Raw genomic sequence first — 13,114 nt, forward strand, 5'->3', positions numbered from 1 at the left:
TTCCATGGCATATCAGGATTGTGATGAAATACCCTCCACTTGATAAGCTCTGTCCCCATTATTGTAAACATACACACCCTCCACCACCTGTACCATCTGCAACATGCCAAATGCCCTTGATCAGCACTTCTAACCCCACAAACTTTACACCCTTGAAGGACATGGACAACAGCTGCAAGACACCTCGTCAAGGTACCCACCATCTGACCTGGAAGTGGATCACTATTTCTTCATCGTCACATGGTCAAAACCCCTGAATTTCTACAATTAAGCACATTGCATCTTTTCCATGTGGACAGCAGAATTTCAAGGAGCTGGCTCTCCACCACCATCTCAAAGGCTATAAGAAGTGGGCAGTAAATGCTAGCCTTAGCAGTGATGACCACTTACTGGAAATAATATTAAAAGAATACGCCAGTGGTATTGTAGCAGAACCCAACCTCATCTAATTACATTGGAGAGGGCTCATTTTCTTGGCCTCCAAAGAAATTGCCCATGCCCGATATGGCATGCTGATGTGCGCACATTGAATCAAGCATGTCTTATTACTGTACACTCAGGCTCCAATATTGCACCATTACATACTTTAGTGACTGGTGACATTGTACCAGAACACAATCTTGCCTTCATCTGCCATGCCTTTTCCAGTGGGATATGAGTTGGACCAGATTATAATCGAAAGTCAAAAGTCAAGTTTATAGTCAAATGCACAAGTACCTGTATGCACAGATGCAATGAAAAACTTACTTGCAGCAGCATCACAGGCATGTAGCATCATATAAGCAGTACTCACAAGAAAACATAAATTGTACACAATTTTTGAAGAAAAGCACAAATAGAACAACAAAAACGAAGATAAAATGAACATCACAATTGTCATGAATGGTGGGTCTTCCATTGTAGTCTCTAATACCATTGATTGGGTTTTGGTCTGTTTGAGGATTGTGAGTAGTGATCTGCTGCTGGATTTAAAGACCTGCAGAAAATTAAAGTGGCAGGCAGTATCATTATGATTTATAATCAATAAAAGGAGTTCAGTGATCACAGAATGTGTTTGGTGACTTCAAGAGACCAAGAGCTCCCAGGTAGTAATCAAAGTACTGGTGCAGGCAGAAAGAATCACTGGCATAGAACTCGAAGCACAGAGGCCTAAAGAAAGATGCTCAGGAGCAAAGAAGGAGCAAGCCCAGTGAAGACAAGCCAGTCACACCTTCCAAGAATCACTGTACTATAAAGCATTTTACCAATATCACATATCACCATGACAGGAAACTCTGATAGGATTTTCCAATAGGTGTCAGTGACAGGGTGCATCAGCCACAGATCCATGCTTCTCCTTTCCAAAGCTCTTCTTTTCCATTCTTCTACATCCTGCTTGAACTACCAACAAAGCTTGTCTCAGTAATTTACCATCACTCTTGTAAGGAAGTAGTAATAAACACTGCTTATCAGGAATTCACTACAATCCTCCTTCCTCTTTTCTTCATCCAGAAGTCGATAAGTCACTCTGCCTGAACACAGACCATCACTCAGTCTGCCTTTCACAAACACTAACTCAGGGACATTTATCATGAGTGAGCTGGAGATTGAGCGAGACAGGAACACAATAGGAGACACACAAAGTGTGTGCGAACAGAAGCTGCTGTTGATAGCATCGTGTTGCTCATGGTGACTGATGCCAAACTGTTTTCAAGGCATAGTAGTTTGGTGGAGGAGCCCAGAATCACCATATGCATAATAATGAAGACCCTGATGTCCACCTGGGAACCTGCAGCAATTTTCAACAGGAGTTCCATGGGTGGACTAAGAAACAATCTGTTCTCCAACTGCTCACAGCAAGGTTGACGTTTCTCATTCTGGAAGACTATCCTTCTTTGCCTCCAAATGATTGTGTAGACCCATGCCAGCACATACATACTCAGGTGTGCCACAATTCATAATGCTCCACCATATACTCCATTGAACACCCTTTAAAATTAACAGTTCCCTCCTTTCTTATGGAAACTGAGGAGCCATTTGGGGTCCTTTCTCATGCCCTTTCATGAAATGATTGACTGATTTCAACCTTCACTGTGAATTCTCCAGTCTGCCACAACTTGTCAATTTCCTCAGATACACCAAGAATGCACTTCCTTTGTGCTTTCAACATTTCTAGTGTAAATGTAGTCATCGCTTTTGTATCTTTTCACTATGCTAACGTCCTGCAATGATATTAAAAGCTAATGCTGAAAGTGAAGGGCACAGAGAGCTGGCATCGTGAATTACCTTAAAATGTTAGCATGGTAACTGCTCCTCAGAAAGCAAATGGGCAGCAGAAACCTTTATCTGGTCACAAGGAAGCGGTGTACTGAGAGATCAGCAATCAGAAATGGTTTAGAGCGATATGGGCCAAATGCAGGCAACTGCCACTTGCTCAGAAAGGCACCTTAGTCGGCATGGATGAGTTGGGACAAGGGGCCTGTTTCCATGCTGTATAACTCCATGACTCTCTGACTCTAAATCTTTTCTAGTTGAATTGGTGATTACAATCAGCAAGGGAATGTATGTGAATTTGGAGGATTTTGCATAAGTAGCATTGTTGGTATTTATCCAGTGTCTAGTGATAGCTGTTATAGGTAGTCCAGATCTCAGAAGCATACATTGCTGCATGGTAGACCATGAGTTTTGTGCCAGGTTTGAAGCCTTGACCTTCAAATACCCCTTTCCTCAATCGACCAAAGACTGTGTTGAAGACGATGGTGAATTCCACTGTCTGTGCATGCCTTTGCCAAGAACTGACTCCTGAGATACGGGCAGAGAACAGTGCAGTGCAGCGGGGGCAGGTTGGCAGAGAAGCTTTATCTTGCAAGTGCCGAGTGTGAGGCACACCCTCTTGTAGACATCAATGATTAAGTTGATGATAGCTTGCAAGCAAATGCGAACAAATGCAAACACAAGCATTGTGTACACAGTGCAGCTTGACTACTGAGGTTGGGGTGATGTTGATGATTGATTGAATAGTTTCCCATTAGTTCTGAAGATTACTCCACTCCCACGGGAAGTTTGTTGGAGCTGAGGTGAAACATTGTGGTGAGAAAGATTGAGAAAAATATTAGGGTAATTATGTAATATTATTTGACATTCATCTTCAATGGAAGTGGTTCTGTTGTAGACCTATTGGTTGGTATCATGAGGTCATGGAGCAAATGTGTGACCTTGCACCTTATTGCACTGTACTTTCTCTGTAGCTGTGACACTTTCCTCTGTACTGTTATTGTTTTTACCTGTACTACATCAATGCACTCTGTACTAACCCAATGTAACTACACTGTGTAATGAATTGACCTGTACGATCGGTATGCAAGACAAGTTTTTCACTGTACCTCGGTACAAGTGACAATAATAAACCAATACCAATATAAACCAATACCAATAAAGCAGAGATGAATTTCTGTGGGCAGCCAAATTTCAGGAGAGTGTTCTACACTCCATCCCATCTGATGGAGTCTAAGGCTTTTCTGAGGTTGAGAAAGGCCATGTATACAACTCCAAGAAAAATACATGGATCACAATTGAACATTACCTCCCCTTTGGCAAACTTATGCTTCAAATTTTGTTCAAACACAAATGGTTCAGGTAACTTGACACCAGAATTGAGCAGTTGGCATGGCAACCCTGCCAGCCTCATGCCCTTTCTCTCGAGTCCTCTTCCCTATATGTCATTTGTTCCGGCATTGAGAATCAAACAGTTGATTTGAGAAATCAAGATTTCAAGTCTCAATCAAAATTGCTAAAACTCAATGACTTTTGAAAACACTGGAAGGGCTTTTATTAAAAATCTTGGCATCACAGACATTGTAATTTTGATTTATTTAAGATTATTATTTCTGTCCACAGCTTAATAAATCATAGCACAATCAAGGTTATAGTGTTAATTTCATAAGCCATAACTGTGAGGTTTGATGAAGTTGGTGTAAGTTATAAGAAAGTGTACAGGGGAGAAATAATGATCTAAAAGAGAAAAAGATGTTCAAAATATTAATGATAAATTTAATGTCAGTCATGCAATTTGCTTTATTTATTATAAATAATTTAAAAATAGAACACTGGATGGTATGAAGCAGAATAACTTGAAATATTCCATAAAGAAGTTGATTTAGAAATCAAGCTGTGCAGTATTCATTTTTGGGGAATGAATGGTTTCCTGGCTTACAAATGGTAGACAGGTAGTTTATGCTTGTTACATAGGAGCATAATAAATAGTAGGCCATGCTACTTCTCTGGCAATTTCAGATTTGATTCATCTCATCCTATTTGTTCTTCTCCTGTTGCACCTATTGTTAAACACCACATTGTACTGCTATCCTTTAGCTGACTCCAACGCTGTTTGTGTCATCCAGTTTCTCCTGATCTCCACCCAACCACAGACCTTACCTCTTGTTTACTGATCTGACCCCCACTCTCTTCCTTTCTCTGCAACTTGTTTTATCTTTAACTTTACTAGTTCTAATGAAAGATCATCGACCTGAATCATTGTCTCTCTTCCAGCCTTGAAACACACTGAACAAAAAATAGGAACAAATTTTTTGATCAGAGCTTCAAATGAAATTATGACAATATAAATGAACAGTAAGATCGAGTGAGATCAGTCAAAATTAATGAATAAAGTAACAGCAAGGCTGATGGTGCTTTACACTCTTATGGAAATTGTAGTTACATCAGATAAAGTGGAGATCCATAGATTCAAATATTCGAAAGTTGCAGGAGAAAAATTTGTCAAGCAGGTAGTGTAATAATTATGCTGCTTCTGTACAGACATTAGCAAAATTGAATTTCAGAAGCAGGGCTGAATGTTTTCAAAGTGGTTTATGTCCAGACACTTTGGGAGGTCAAATTTAAGAGGAAAGTATACAGTAAATGGCAGGATTCCAAGGAGCATTAATGTGCAGAGGGATCTTGGGCTGCAAATCTAATACTCCCTGAAAGTGGCAACACAAGTGGATAGAGTGGTAAAGAAGGTGTATGGCATGCTTGCCTTCATTGGTCAGGGCATTGTGTAGAAAAGAAGTGAAGTCATGTTGCAGCTGTGTAAAACTTTGGTTAGGCCACATTTGGCGTATTGAGTGCAGTTCTCGTTAGTGCATTACAGGAAGGATGTGGAGGCTTTGGAGACAGTGCAGACGAGGTTTACCAGGATGTTGCCTGGGTTAAGAGGTATTATCTATAAGGAGAAGTTGGACAAACTTGGATTGTTTGCTTTGGAGCGTCAGAGGCTGAGGGGCATCCTGAGCGATGTTCATAAAATTAAAAGAGGTATGGACAGGGTAGACAGAGTCTTTTTCCCAGGGTGGAAATGTCAAATACCAGAGGTCATAGCTTTAAGGTGAGAGGGGGAAAGTTTATAAGAGACATATGAAGCAAATTTTTTTTTTTTTTTACACAGAAAATGATAGGTCAAAGTCAAATTCAAATTCGAGTTCATTGTCATGTGCACAAGTACATGTGTGCACAGGTGCAATGAAAAACTTACTTTCAGCAGCATCACAGGCACATAGAACATAGAACATTACAGCACAGTACAGGTCCTTCGGCCCACAATGTTGTGCCGACATTTTATCCTGCTCCAAGATCTATCTGACCCTTCCTTCCCACACAGCCCTCCATTTTTTCTATTTTTCATGTGGCTATCTTAGAGTCTCTTAAATGTCCCTGATGTATCTGCCCCCACAAACTCTGCTGGCAGTGCATTCCACCTACCCACCACTTTGTGTTAAAAACATACCTCTGACATTCCCCTTATACCTTCCTCCATCACCTTAAAATGATGCCCCCTCATGGTAGCCATTTTTGCCCTGGGAAAAAGTCTCTGACTGTCCGCTCGATCTATACCTCTTATCATCTTGTAGACCTCCATCAAGTCACCTCTCATCCTCCTCCTTTCCAAAGAAAAAAGCCCTAGCTCGCTCAACCTATCCTCATAAGACATGCTCTCCAATCCAGGCAGCATCCTGGTAACTCTCCTCTGCACCCTCTCCGAAGTTTCCACATCCTTCCTGTAATGAGGTGACCAGAACTGAACATAATACTCCAAGTGTGGTCTAAACAGAGTTCTATAGAGCTGCAACATTACCTCGTGGCTCATATATCACATGAGCAGCATTCACAAGAAAAAGATAAAATTAAACATAAATTATACACAATTTTTACAATAAAACACAATTAGAACGAAAAAACTCAAAGTACCTTGAACGCACTGCCAGCTGATACGATAGCAATGTGTGAGAGAATGGAGGGGTGTAGCCCACGTGCAGGCAGATGGGATTAGTCTAAATTGGCATCATGGGCCAAAGGGTCTGTTCCTGTGCTGTCCTGTTCTTTGTTCTATGTTCTATCATGCTGCAGCATTGCTTAACATATATAATAGGACACACTTTTCTACCCATTATCTTAGTTCTCTATGTCTGAAATTTCTTTTCCTTATCTTTCACTGAATGACCTAGTTATATTTTCCATGACAGCAATGAGCTAAACTCACGAGCACTCTTTCTTACAATATGGTGTGGCAAATCACTTCCTGTCAACCCCCACAGTATCTCTTAAACAATCCTTCTTTCTCTCTATTTTTCTTCCTGTAACTGATTTAAATTCACTTACCCCTCAGGTCATTGCAGGATTTCAACCTGAGACGTCGACAATTCCTTTCCTCCCACAGATGCTGCTCGACCCACTGAGTTCTTCCAGCAGATTGTTTGTTGTTTCATTTGGGGCGGCACGGTAGCATAGCAGTTAGCGCGACGTTATTACAGCGCCAGCAATTGGGGTTCGATTCTTGTCGCTGTCTGTAAGGAGTCTGTACATTCTCCCGTGTCTGCGTGGGTTTCCCCCGGGTGCTCCAGTTTTCTCCCACATTGCAAAGACATATGGGTAGGTTAATTTGGGTTTAAAATGGGCAGTGCGGACTCATTGGGCCAGAAGGGCCTGTTACCATGCTGTAAATGAAATATAAAAATTTTAGAAAATTTAATTACTTTTGGTCTAGTTTTGGTGAATATCAAGTAACAAATATCCAAACATGCACAAAAACAATGAAGTTATCTCAAAATTCACATCTAGCCCGTGATCGATAGCCTTTAGGAAATGGGCAAGCTGGCTTTGAAAGTAATATTAAAAGGTTTTAGGCATTAATAATTCTCACCATCTTGGATCCAGGAAGGGAGCTAAGGTTGGAAAAATTAATTGAGCACTAAATAAACCCAAGTTAATTAGTAATTTAAAAAAATGGTTATTCTAAGTGAAAGAAAGATCAAGAAATATTTTGAAAAACAGACCCGACCATTTTATTATAAAGGCAAGAGACACGGGGATGGCACTGAGCAGTTCTTCTCTAATCCACCCACTAAGCCATGGATCCTTTATCTAGCCTTTACAATGAATTGGTTTATTTGGTGAAAGGTGACAGCAGAATGGGAAGTCAGAAAGACTCTCATGGTCACAACAGTGACAAACCTGCACCATACTAGACAATCGAAGGTACATTCATTTGTACCAAAATGGAGGTGAAGTCATAAAAACACTATAAGTATTTAATAGATAGAACACCAAAAGTCAATGGCACTGCCACCAAACTGATGAAATTATCGAGAAAGGGAGAGCAGGTATTAGAATTATGGAATTACATGGATAGCAGGCATTAATCAAAACAAAAACTGGTCTTCAAATAAATCCGTTCAAATGTAAGCTGCACACAGTGATCAGTTTTGAAGTTAAAAGGATAGCTATGTAAATAAACAGTACTGTCTGCCGAACACAGGCTACTGGCCCACAGCAACAGGCTGCTTAATAGATTTAGTTTGTAGACTAACATGAGCATGAGACATTCTCCTATACACCAGCCAAATATAAGACAATGGGGCTATGTTGATAGGCCTACATCAAACCAGGTGTCAGACATCTTCAGCTAAGTTATTTTGCATCACTGTGATAGATATAAAGGGAGCTTCCAGACCAGCACATCAAACATGGTCATAGGCATATTTGCTCTGTCTATCAATAATTGGGATATTTGTGTCCTCAGACAGTCAGCCCTCACAACAGTAATTTTGGGTGTCTGGATCCTCTGTTCTTTGAAGTTATTGAACCATCCATGTGAATTACTTTGTCCCAGCAATGGCACTTGAACATTCAGAGGTGTCTTGTCAGTTACAGTGTGCTCCCACTGTAAATATGTAATTCAATGGATCATTTGTCAAACTCAAAATATTGAAGTAAGCAATGTCATGGTAGCTATTGAAATAGTTTTGAATCATTTGCTGTTATAGTTGTTCTTAAGAGTATAAAAACTTGATGTACTTTGAGTTTGGAGATACTCTTCTGCGTGCATCTACAAGAGAACTGAGTTTGGGGAGATTCTACTGAGACGGTCTCCAAGAGAATGCCTACTTGTCGTGATCAATAAAGACCTTTTACAGCCATAAGCTTCCAGTCTCCAGTGACTTAGTCACAGTCACAACAGAAGGGACTATTAAATGAACAGACGGAGAGCATCTTATCATTTATATAAGTGGTAGGGGCATTAAGTTTTACTAATATTAAACAAGGCCATTAAATGAAATTCCATTTCCTCTATTGCCTGTGGTTTGAAGGAGTGTTTCAAATATGAAATGGTTTCCTTGTACAGAAACATCATACCCTATTAATCCCACACTACTTTTTACACTAACCAATGCTAACCAATCACCAACACAAAATTGTTGGCAACTCCTTTTATATTGCTCTGTAACTTTCTCAAAAGTTTCTATAACCCTTTTGATGCCATTCCTGGTACTCTTAATGCTCTCTGCTCATCCCAGTGCATATTACAACCTCTTCAGTGCTGTCTGCAGCCCCTCTTTGCATTAGGCAGATGACCTGTCCATACCGGTGCACAAGGAGAGCACAGAGTTAGAAAAGAGCAGTGTCACTAAATATTTAACAACACCTTCTGAGCACTGGCTTCTGGTCATTGGAAAGAAGTGCGACACTCGCCTTAGGTCAGTGGTAATGTGCAACGGCTTCAGAAGGTACGCTGATGAGAATCTGGGAGAATGGCCATTTGCGCATGGTGGCTGCTGAGGAAGAGAATATCCCCAACCATGTCACGTAATCACATCTGTCACACATCTTAAGCTTGTAGCTTTGGGACTTTAAGAGTCAGGTCTGCTGTCGAACAACCAGAATAATATTGAGTGGCAGGGCAGGCTTGAAAGGCCAGGTGGCCCACTCCTGCTTCTATTTTCCTGCATTCTTATATTTTCATGTATTATATGTTTAACTTTTTACGAATATATGTTTATGATATATATTATATGACCAATATATGATATTATATGTTTAACTTTTTACCAATAGATCTGGTAGCACAAAAATAAATCATTTAGCTCAGTTCTCTAAATTGGAAGTCTATTTGATACCGTTCTTTTGTTCCTTCCTCATATCCAATTAAATAAATATTTGCCAACTGTTTAGTCAATTTTCTTTCAAAAAGAATCTACCATTGATTCTGTTTCTATTTCTGTGTTCATGCTTTAACAACCATCGTCGTTAAAAAAAAGGCCTCTTAAAATCAATTTTTTCTCTCTTATTAAGCAAATGAATAAACAAAGTTCCATCCATTGCAAACCCCTCTATGTGAATTAATCTGGATTGTTATGCGCTAAAATGCTCAAGGGAAATATACCTGAAATTATATGTATACAGAATATATCTTAAATCATAATTAGAAATATATGCATGAACATATAGAAGAATAATTGTATAAAATTACAGTTTCTTAAAACCTTCATTTATTAAAATTAGCACATCTCTAACTTTCTCAAAAAGCACACATTGCAAGCCTTTGTAATATTTTTCTTTCTAGCTAACTTTGACAATAGCGATTAAATATCCCACTTTTGTTGACCAACATATGGAATATCCTACATTCTGTTCCATGCAGGGGCATCTCCATGCCAACAATATCAGTTTTGTCTATGCATTTACTCACAATCTACCTTATTGTGACCTTGCACCTTATTGTCTACCAGCACTGCACTTTCTCTGTAGCTGTGACACTTTACTCTGTACTGTTATTGTTTTTACCTGTACTACCTCAATGCACTCTGTACTAACTCAATGTAACTGCACTGTGTAATGAATTGACCTGTACGATCAGTATGCAAGACAAGTTTTTCCACTGTGCCTCGGTTCAAGTGACAATAATAAACCAATACCAATTTTATTCTTGACCTTCTTTCTTTTACAATATCTTTTATTAGTTCCAGATAAAAAATACAAAGTAAATGAAACAAAAGAAAAGACAAAATATTACAAAATACATTGTATTGAGTCACACTTGAAATCACAATACCTCATACTGACAAACAGAAATAACAACTAATTAATATTAATAAATTGGAATAATTTTATTATTAAAAAAATCTAAACCCACTACCAAGACTGAAGCTGTTTGGTAAAAAAAAGGACAAAAAAAAGCCCTGAAGACATAATAGTATTAGCCAATATCTGTACTTTAAGCACCAAATCAATGGTTTTGAAACTAGTTCAAAAAAGGTCCCCACAATATTTGAAAGTCCAGATTAGCTCCAGAAATTGAACAACGGATCTTCTCTAAATTTAGATATGACATAACATCCCATAGCCATTGAACATAAGTAGGGGGAAATTCTTGGTTTTAAAATCCATTGCAGATCAGCTTTACCTGGCTGTAACATTAGTGTTATTTCATCTGTTGGAAGAAGTAGTTTACCTTTGATAAGTTACAGAGCAAATCTGAATTAAACTATTGCTGGTTGAATTATTTACAATCTCCCAACATAAAGAAAAATAAAATTCTCATCTGGATAAGCCTCTTCCCCTCTGTCTATCATCATGTACAGTATGTCCCCTTTTTCTGGTACTAATCCATCAGCAGCTACCAATTCTCATCTTATCTCTTGTTTTTTTATCCGATTTCCTATTCAAATTCTATTCACCCTTTTGCTGTAACCATTTGAAAAAGCTTATCTTTTTGCCTTACAAGTAACAGTGAAACTCTGAGCTAATAGCCTGGTATGAAAGGGCTATCTGAGCAAATACCTCCCCCATCAGAGTGAGATCTGTGAACCACTGAAACACCTGACCCAGAATGATGTTGAGTGCTGCTGCTTAGATGCTCATGAACAAGTGGTTAAATGAATTAAGAATACATTGGCAGTGGAGCCTGTGCTGCAATACTTTGACAATAAGAACGAGCTGATACTGCAGAAAATAGTCTTGGAGCAATAAACCTGCCCTTGAGAAGGTGGTGATGAGCTTCCTGCAATCCTTTCAGTGAAGGAGTCCCATAATGTGCAAGTTGGAGAAGAAACTACAGGTTCAGGAGTCTCCATAATACTTACTGCTTTTGTTTTCTTTGTTGAGAGAGGAGGTCAAGCTAGCCCCATGGCTTAGTCCCATCCTAAGTACCTGTCAAGCCCTGCCCTGCATCTAAAGAACAACAGAGAAATTCCACAGCCTAATACTGTGCCAATCAATTTGGCCTTCCAATTACTGTGCAGAAACCATATGGTAATCTGCAAGCTTCCTTCATACAAAATGGCCAATCCCTGCAGGATCTAATACCTGAATATTAATCTGAATTTGTGTAATTTATAACATAAAATTCTGCTGAGAGAAACTGTTAAGATAGAATTTTCTAAAATTAATTAGCAATACTGTTAACATGAGGTTACACATTGTAGTCTGAATGGAAAATAACCCCCTGCTGATGTACATCAGATATTATGTAAATCAGTGGATAAAAATGAAAAAAAACATCATTAGAAACTCAGGTTATAGCTTTTTGCATCTACCAGTACAGAGTTACGTTCCTATTATTGGCTTCAGAAACAATGTATGGATGGAATTAAATTTGATTCATTAAGAGAATTCTAAAGTGAGTCCCCTCCTGGGCTGATGAGACAATTAACACCAAATTAAGAGAGACCTTTACTGATATTACACAGTTTTTATGGGTCAGTCTGACCTTTTTCTTTCTTTTATTATTTATAGTTGGCTTCATATCTTTCACTCATTTATGTCAGCTGTTATCCTTTAAACCATCGCATAACCAGTCTATTACCTTAACAAAGGTCCTAGCATTTTCTCCAAACAATTTAATTTTCAGCCGATAGGTTACAAGTGATAATTAATTGCATTGTTATGTGGAACCATCTAACATAGAGTAGTAGAAACTTGTTCTGGGCTTTTTGCAGTAATTTTGCAAAATAGTAGTTGTTGCATATCATATTCCACTTCTATAATTATTCCACGAAGCCATGTTTGGATGCAGGGTGCAATATATGGCTGCTGATGAATTGCTGGTTTAATGCAAGTAACTGAGGATGAATCTCTACCCTAAGTTCTCCAAATGGATTTTTAAATTACATGCACAGTATTGCCTGAGCATAGAAGTGTGTAAATGGGATATGGAATGTCAAAAAATCAGAAAAAACATGAGTAACATTTGTTTCTTTCTCTTTGACCATTTTCCTTTTGGTGTTAGAATGAAAGAAACAAGTGATTTGGCCCATCAAATGGAAGTCTACCTCAAAGAGAAGGTACATGGTCCAAGAAATCCCACTTGTAAATATCTGAAAATTTCCACTTAGCCCTCTGAAAAAAACACTGAAAGAAGTTTGGAAAATACATATTAAATTACAGATGAATATTCTTCATTAGTGAAATAGCTCTTAATCTGACTAATAGTCTTGAATATTTTTTATTTAGTTTTATTACTTTGAGAGGCAACACTGAAATGTTGAATTGATGATGAAATTTAATGGGACCAATAAGGTTTAAGGGATGTGGAAGAACATAAGGATATTAAATATTAGAGCAGGAGTAGGCCCTACAGCTCTTTGAGACTACTCTCTCATTCAATAAGATCATGACTGATCTTATCTCGACCTTAACTCCACTCTCTTGCCTGATCATCATGATCCTTAACTTCATTACAGTCCAAATAACTGCACCTTTCAGCCCTGAACATAATCAATGACTCAGCCTCAACAAGTCTCTGGGGTACTGAACTCCGAAGTTTCCCAGTGTTCTGAGAGAAGAAAATTCTCCTGATCCTTCT

The sequence above is a fragment of the Pristis pectinata genome, chromosome 11 (genome assembly GCF_009764475.1).
Source record: "Pristis pectinata isolate sPriPec2 chromosome 11, sPriPec2.1.pri, whole genome shotgun sequence".
In the NCBI taxonomy this organism is placed as follows: domain Eukaryota; kingdom Metazoa; phylum Chordata; class Chondrichthyes; order Rhinopristiformes; family Pristidae; genus Pristis; species Pristis pectinata.